At 42.1% G+C, this 7,574-nt stretch overlaps 1 long non-coding RNA gene and 1 other non-coding gene across 2 annotated transcripts; one reads left to right on the top strand and one right to left on the bottom strand.

Annotated features, from left to right (window-relative positions):
• The first annotated feature begins 279 nt into the window (after nucleotides 1–279).
• On the top strand, nucleotides 280–6,492 carry LOC115280779. The gene is made up of 3 exons (XR_003903923.1): nucleotides 280–378; nucleotides 3,442–3,495; nucleotides 6,100–6,492. It is a non-coding gene; the product is annotated as an uncharacterized LOC115280779 (long non-coding RNA).
• LOC115286100 lies at nucleotides 1,487–1,589 on the bottom strand. The gene has a single exon (XR_003905859.1). It is a non-coding gene; the product is annotated as a U6 spliceosomal RNA (small nuclear RNA).
• Nucleotides 6,493–7,574: the final 1,082 nt, after the last annotated feature.

Below are 7,574 nucleotides of genomic sequence, written 5' to 3'. Positions count from 1 at the left end.
GGTGGATTGAAAGCCACTTCTCTGATGGCTGGTGCAGTTCATGGTAATCACATGGAGGAAAAATCCTCCCCTCCTCCTTCCTTTTTCTGCAAGGAACACTGCCTTCCTGTGGTTCCTGGGAACTACAGTGTTCTTTACAAACAACTTGATCTCTTTAATTGAATTAAAGTCTCCGTTTACTCCTTTTCTTCATCTCTGCAAGTACTTCCCAAACAATTCTCTAGTCTAAGGCATCTGTGTTTTGCTTTTTTTTTTTTTAAATTTGGTTAGGAACATTAACTTTGCATAAGAACATTAACTCAAAATTTGGTGAGAAACATTAACATTTAACTTTTTGCTTCCAGATAGTGGTTACACCAGTTACCAGTATGATCTTGGGTAAGTTTCCTAATCTATCTTTGGGTCCCTCATCTGCAAGGAGGGTATCGCTTCTCCCTGCACGAGGGGGTTGGAAAGTTGAATGAAATCCTAAAAGCAAGTCCTTGGTGTAATGTCTGGCCCAGAGCAATGGCCCAGTAAACATGAGCTACTAGTGATCAATAAACAAAATGGAGGCTGAGACCTTGTACTAAAGAGCAAAGAGTAACTGAAAAGTAATAGATAAGAACATAATGTCATTTTTAAAGATCAGGGATAGGAGTGAGAAGGATTTGAATTTGATCAGATTAAGGACACTAGTTACTTCACTTGAGCACCTAATAATACATGCATGAGTTAAGGCCAATTTGCTGGAGTATTTTGACTTGTTTCAACTGGAGAGACTAGAAAAATCTTGCTGGGGATTTACCGTCATGGTGCTGGAGGACTTTTACAGTCTTTCTCTTCTAGACCAGTGCTCTTTATAGATCATCTCTGGGTAAAAGAACCACTAATTCGTCTTACGGCTTTTCATATTGTGAATGCAATGCTTTCCCTTTAAATTAGTTCATTCCCTTGGAGCACACATTTTCCAAACATTTCAGAAAATCAGAACTTAACATAATTTGGCAGCAGTTACGACAGGATAACTCACTTTTGCAAACGTTTAGGATTCTTTGGAAGGCGTTTCTAGACTCACTTGTGCCTGATTTTATTAAGTTTATTCTTTTCATACATTCATATTTATCTCTCTGGTAGCACCAGACCTCAGAAGGTTACGTCTACAAAAGTTGATCTTTGTGGTGGACGTATTACAATTCTAAACAATTCTCTGAAAACTTCCTTTTAGTATAAAACGAAAGAGGCCATTATTGGGGATATTTGTATTTTTGCAAAACAATTTCTAAATTTATTTTGCATAGAAGGCACCACAGAAAGAAAGGAATTTTGAGGAGACTCTTGTGGAGAAAACAAGTTTTTATAAGAACCTCTCTTTGAGAGAGAGGCAATCCAAAGCATGCATCTTCAATAAAATAAATGAGAGAATAGCTTTTGGTTCTGCTGTAAAAGAGGAGCTCAGGGGTTTTCCTTCTCCTTTTTAGCTTACACATTTTGTTTTAAACTGTTTTTTCTTATGGAACGCTTCATGAATTTGCATGTCATCCTTGCGCAGGGGCCATGCTAATCTTCTCTGTATCATTCCAATTTTAGTATATGTGCTGCTGAAGTACGCACTTAAACTTTTTAATGTTTGTTTATTTTTGAGACAGAGAGAAAGCATGAGCAGGGGGAGGGGGAGGGGCAGAGAGAGAGGGAGACACAGAATCTGAAACAGGCTCTGAGCTGTCAGCACAGAGCCCAATGCGGGGCTCAGATCCACAAACTGTGAGATCATGACCTGAGCCAAAGTCAGATGCTCAACCAACTGAGCCACCAGGGCGCCCTTTAGCTTTCACATTTTAAATGTGCACATAGTTCCCAAATTATAAACATCTGCAAATGACTCACCAAACAGATAACTTCGCTCTGGCTCCTCGGATGTGCATCACCAGAGCCCCATTCCTGGGAAGTTTTCTGGGGAAATGTCTAAAAAAGAAACAAGCAAAAAAAAAAAAAATCCAATTGGAACATTTAAACCAATGGTCTCCTCTGACTTTAGCCTGCATCAGAAGCAACTTCAGGGCTTGTCAAAACACAAATGTCCATCATGGGTGAATGGATAAACAAATTTGGACACACACACACGTGCACACACACACACACACACACACACACACACAATAGAATATTATTCAGACTTAGAAAGGAAAGGAAATGTTATATGTTATGACACGGATGAACCTTGAGACATTATGCAAAGTGAAATAAGCCTGTTAGAAAAGGACAATATTGCATGACCCCATTTACAGGAGTTATGGAGAGCAGCCAAAGGCACAGAGTCAGGGAGCACGGTGGCTGCCATGCGCTGGGGCAGAGGAGGCATTGGGGCTTGTTTCATGAGTGCCAGAGTCCAGCTCCAGCAGGTCCAGGGCTCCCTGAAGGATGGACGGTGTTGGTGAAAGGGAATGAGAGAGCCTCGAGTTCTTTCTGATCACCAGGCAGGCATCTCAGCACTAACTGGAGAGTCAGCTTTATTTATTGAAAAAAAATGTATGGGGTACAAAACAGAAGTGACAATTGCCTTAGACAATGATTTCTGATGACAAATTCTTTGGTATGTAAAAATTTCCCAGAACATAGATTGGTAGAAGACTCATGCATAATCTTTATCAATAGTGATTGATGTAGGTGACTTAGATGCTTATCACATGGGGAAGGAAGGGATCTTTAGCATTCAAATACAAGGCAATGTTTTTGGTATAGCAAAGGCAAAAGTTAGTTCTTTGTGAGCAGGGGTCAATAGCCCGTTTTCTTGAGGGGAAGAAAAACAGGTTTCTCAGGCACTGTAATATTTGCTCCCATAATCGCAAAAGAAGAAACTCCTCTAGTAAGTTCCTTCACAAGGTACAATTTGCATATTTTTAGCAAAAGAGGACAAGTCACTCCTGATACCAGTCAGCCAGGTGCCTTGGTGGTCGGTGCTCAAGCAAAAATAATTGAGTAGGGGTAGACATGGGTTGCCATCTGACAGTTGGGAGGGTTTGCACACCTGCCTTACCTCACAAGGAGATTTCTCAACTGAGTTCAGAAACGGCTTCCAGTACATGAGTACTGTGTTAAGAGTTTCAGTTTGGAGTGATGAAAAAGTTCCACAGATTGGCTGCACAGTATACGGTGGATATGCATTATACTGTTGGACCGAATACTTAAAAATGGCCGGGGCGGTAAGTACTATGTGTCTTTATCACAGTTAAGAATTAAAAAAGAATAAAACAAGAACAGAGTTAGAGAAATTGGAGACAGCAAGTACAGAAAAGCGTCAAGGAGTTTTCCACGATGGGAAGGTGAAAATGGGGCACAGCTGGAGGGAGAAGTGAGGTCAAGTGTTTTGCTCACATAATGTGAGCCTAGTTGTCTGTTCCTATTTATGAAGAATGATGTTCATTGACACAAAAAAGCTTATACAGACTTCATCTTTTTCAGTGGGAAGCATGCAGGGGTGTGCAGGCCGGCAGGACTGAGTTGAGGAATGTCCAGGTGAGAAATAATTAGGCAGATGACATTTTGCCTTTATTAAAAAAGGACTGGGGGTGGGGCACCTGGGTGGCCCAGTAAGTTAAGCGTCGGACTTCAGCTCAGGTCATGATCTCGCGGCTCGTGGGTTCGAGCCCCCAGCTTAGAGCCTGGAGCCTGTCTTCAGATTCTGTGTCTCCCTTTCTCTCTGATCCTCCCCTGCTCACACTCTTGCTCTCTCTCTCTCTCTCTCTCTCTCAAAAATAAATAAAAACAAAACAACAACAACAACAACAAAGGACTGGGTTACCTGGGTGGCTCAGTTGGTTGAGTGTCTGACTCTTGATTTCCTCTCAAGTCATGACCTCAGGGTTTGTGAGTTTGAGCCCCGCACTGGTCTCTGCAATGACAGTGTGGAGCCTACTTGGGACTCTCTCTCCTCACCCTCTCTCGGCTCCTCCCCTGTTCTCATGAACACACACACACTCTCTTTCAAAACAAATGAATAAACTTTAGAAAAGAAAAGAAAGAAGTGATTACAGGCCAGTCTGAGCCCAGTATGGATGCTCTTAAAAAAGGGGGACCAATTATCTACACCCAGGTTTATGGCAATTATTAAAAACCATGTGAAAGGTACGTGATATAATACGTGGCATGTGTGGTAAACAAGTGTTAGATACAGTTACCATTACCTACAGTTTATTAGTTGTTCTTCCAAAAAGGCAAAACTTAAATTTTGGTGTCTCTTTTACATTTGTGAATTACTTTGTATTTTAGAAAGACTCAAGTTTCCTACCTGTGGCTTCCTTCACTCCTTACATGGAACCCTCCCCTTCTGGTCACCAAATGTGTAAGAGGTCCCCCCATCTTACCCCAGCAGGCAATTCTCTGTGACACCCACCAGGTATCCAAGAATTCAGCTTAGACCCGACACTATCTGGGGACAGTGTCAGGTCCCACAGGGTAAGGGCTCAGTCCTACAAGATCGCCCTGATCGCTTCTTCAGACACCAATCATGAGCCCACTGTGTTACCACCTTTGTTTCTGACAGGCTATGGATGCGAGCCCCCCAGGACCCTTTCTTTGGGTTCTATTAATTTGCTAGAGCAGCTCACAGCACCCAGAGAGACGGTTTACTTACTAGGTCACCGGTTTATTATAAACGACGTCACTCAGGAACAGCCAGATGTAAGAGGTACAAAGGGCAAGGTGAGCATCCGCACCCTCTCCAGGTCCACTGTTCTCCCAAATCCCCACAACCTCACCAACCAGGGAGCTCTCTCTCCAGAGCCAGACCTTTTGCGTTTTTATGGAGGCTCTATCACATGGGCATGCTTGACTGAATCATCGGCCATTGGTGACTGATTCCACCTCTAGCCTCTTTCCCCCTTACCGGAGGTCTGTGGGTAGGACCGAAATTTCTAACCCTCTAAACCTGTGGTTGGTTCTCTGGATAAGCAGCCCTCACCTTCTGGTGAGATCCAAAAGTCACCTAATTAACCAACAACACCTTTGTTGCCCTCATCTTGTAAGAGTCACCTTAAGGTGGCCACCGAGCGGCCATTTCCCTGGGGGATGGAGGAGGACTCGTGCACAGACAACCCCCGCCCCTCACTTGCAGACCTGGGATGTCCTGCCCCATTTGGAAATAGCCAATCATGAAGCTCCAGCTTCCCATCACCCTGACAGAGAAGGCAACCTATTCCATCCCGCCATGTCCCTGAAATGCCCTTATTTGATAATCTGCCCTCCCAAGGTCAAACCAAGAACCTCCTCACCCATAACCCCCACCCCATCGCCTATCAGGAGCAACTTCCCTGACTCCCCACTCCCCGGATCATGGGACCTCGCCCGGGAATCGCAGATCCCAATAAAGGCTTTCTTGGCTCCATAACCTGGTCTCTTTTTCGTCTCGTCTCTGCCTCCATCTATTAAATCTTACACATCTCTTAGGAAATTCCCAGGATTTTAGGAGCTCTGTGCCAGCAATGCAGGCGGAGACCAAATATATATATTCTTATTATAAATCACAATATCATATTTAGGATATTTTATTAGAATAACTTATATGGTTAAATAAATTTAGTTGTGGTTCTTTTGTCTGTATTCCTTGTACTTTTCCATTTGGTTCCCGGATTTTTTTTTAACGGGGGGCGTTAAAATAAATGGAAATATCCCCCCTTAAATTTGACATGGTGGTTTTCGCTACATTTGAAAACATGAAAAAGACTAATTTTTTTTTTTTTTTTGTAAAGCAAGGGTTGCTTGTGAGTTAGAGCAAATCTCACTGTTTGGGAAGGAAACTGTACAATTTCCAGAATCTTTACCTTGGACCATAAGAAGAAAAAAAAAACCAAACAATTTGCCTTGGCCTGTTTGAAAGATCCTAGTTATCTAGGCTCCAGGAAAAAGGCACAATCAATTTTGTGAATTACCATTTCATGTGAACAAAACCAAGTCTTTCTGGTATTCTTAATGTGGTTTCTGAAAGGGATTTAGATAATTGGGGCAATTTACAGAAGAGTATGTCCTCCCTGGGGCCAACCCTGCTTTTTCTGTGGATCGCAGGTTCTCTGCCCCCTTGTGGCCTTCTGCAGGGTTTTAAAAATTTTTTATTTTTTTTAACAGCGTGTCACATTTCCGGGCTTCGAGAGCACGACTGCCGGATTCCCTGAGCACCAGATGCAATTGCTAATCACATTTGCTCAGATGGGGGAGGCCCTTCATCTCAGCCTACAGGTCTTAATTTCAGAAATTTGCTTTCGGAGTGGAGAGAGAGGATTGCTTTCCAAATTGAAGGGAATTATGTTACAGGCATTTGATTGTATGAGGAGGCAGAGTCCCAGAACAGGAAGGAAATCTTCAGAAGTTTTTTAATTCGATGTGGACTCCAGAAGACACTCAGGACAGATGGGCAGGAGCCTAATCTCCGTGTTCAATCTTTCTGTCTCCTCGAGTCAGTGAAATCACTGGTTTAAAAACATTGCTTATTAGAATATATGTTTATTGTTAAATATTTGGAAAATGCTGAAGAATAAAATGAAGAAAATAAAAATTACTTATAACCTTCTTACCCAGACATGGTCATTATTCACAGTTGGATTTAACCTCTCCTAGTATTTTTTGGTAGAAGTTATGTATACACTTTTGCATTGTACATGTCACAAAATAAGGGTTTTCAGATAGGACAGAGTAGGAGTTGCAAAATAAGGCCGGGGGGGGGGGGGGGTCAAATCCAGTCCACAGTCTGTTTCTATATGGCCTGATTAAGAATGATTTTACATGTTGAGGGGTGCCTGGGTGGCTCAATCGGTGTAGTAAGTGACTTCAGCTCAGATCATGATCTCACTGCTTGTGAGTTCAAGCCCCATGGTGGGCTCTGTACTGACAGCTCAGAGCCCGGAGGCTGCTTTGGATTCTGTGTCTCCTCTCTCTCTGCCCCTCCCCTGCCTGTGCTCTGTCTCTCTCTAAGATAAATAAACATTACAAAAAAGAAAAAAAGAATGGTTTTGCATTTTTAAATGGTTGAAAAGAACATGTGACAATTATATGCAATTCAAATTTCCATGTCCATAATAAAGTTTTATTGGAACATAGCTGCATATATTCATTATGTATTGTTGATGGCTGTTTCTGTACCACAGTGGTAGAACTGAGCAGTTATAGCAGGAGCGCTAGCTCTGGAAATTCTAAACTATTTACTGTCCGGTCCTTCACAGGAACATTTTGCCAATCCCTGTTACAAAGTAAGCGTTCCAATACCTTTAAATATTTTTCAAAAATCAAACAACAAAATTATTGTTCATATAGCTTGGTGGGGATGGGTGCGACTTTCTTTTCCCTCATTCTCTTGCTCTTCAAAATATTTTTTCAGGGTGCTTGACTAGTTAGGTTGATGGAGCATGCAACTCTTGACCTTGGGGTTGTGAGTTTGAGCCCACCCTGGGTGTAGAGCTTGCTTAAATAAATAAATCAACTGAAAAAATACATATATAGATTTTTCACAGTGACCTTTTAAAAAATATTTCTTATAGAAAATTTGAATCTACACAAAAGTAGAGTACAATGCTGCCATGTGCCCATCACCTAGATTCAGTAATTAT

Source organism: Suricata suricatta, chromosome 2 (assembly GCF_006229205.1).
Source record: "Suricata suricatta isolate VVHF042 chromosome 2, meerkat_22Aug2017_6uvM2_HiC, whole genome shotgun sequence".
Taxonomy (NCBI): Eukaryota; Metazoa; Chordata; class Mammalia; order Carnivora; family Herpestidae; genus Suricata; species Suricata suricatta.
This window is presented reverse-complemented; position numbering and strand designations above follow the sequence as displayed.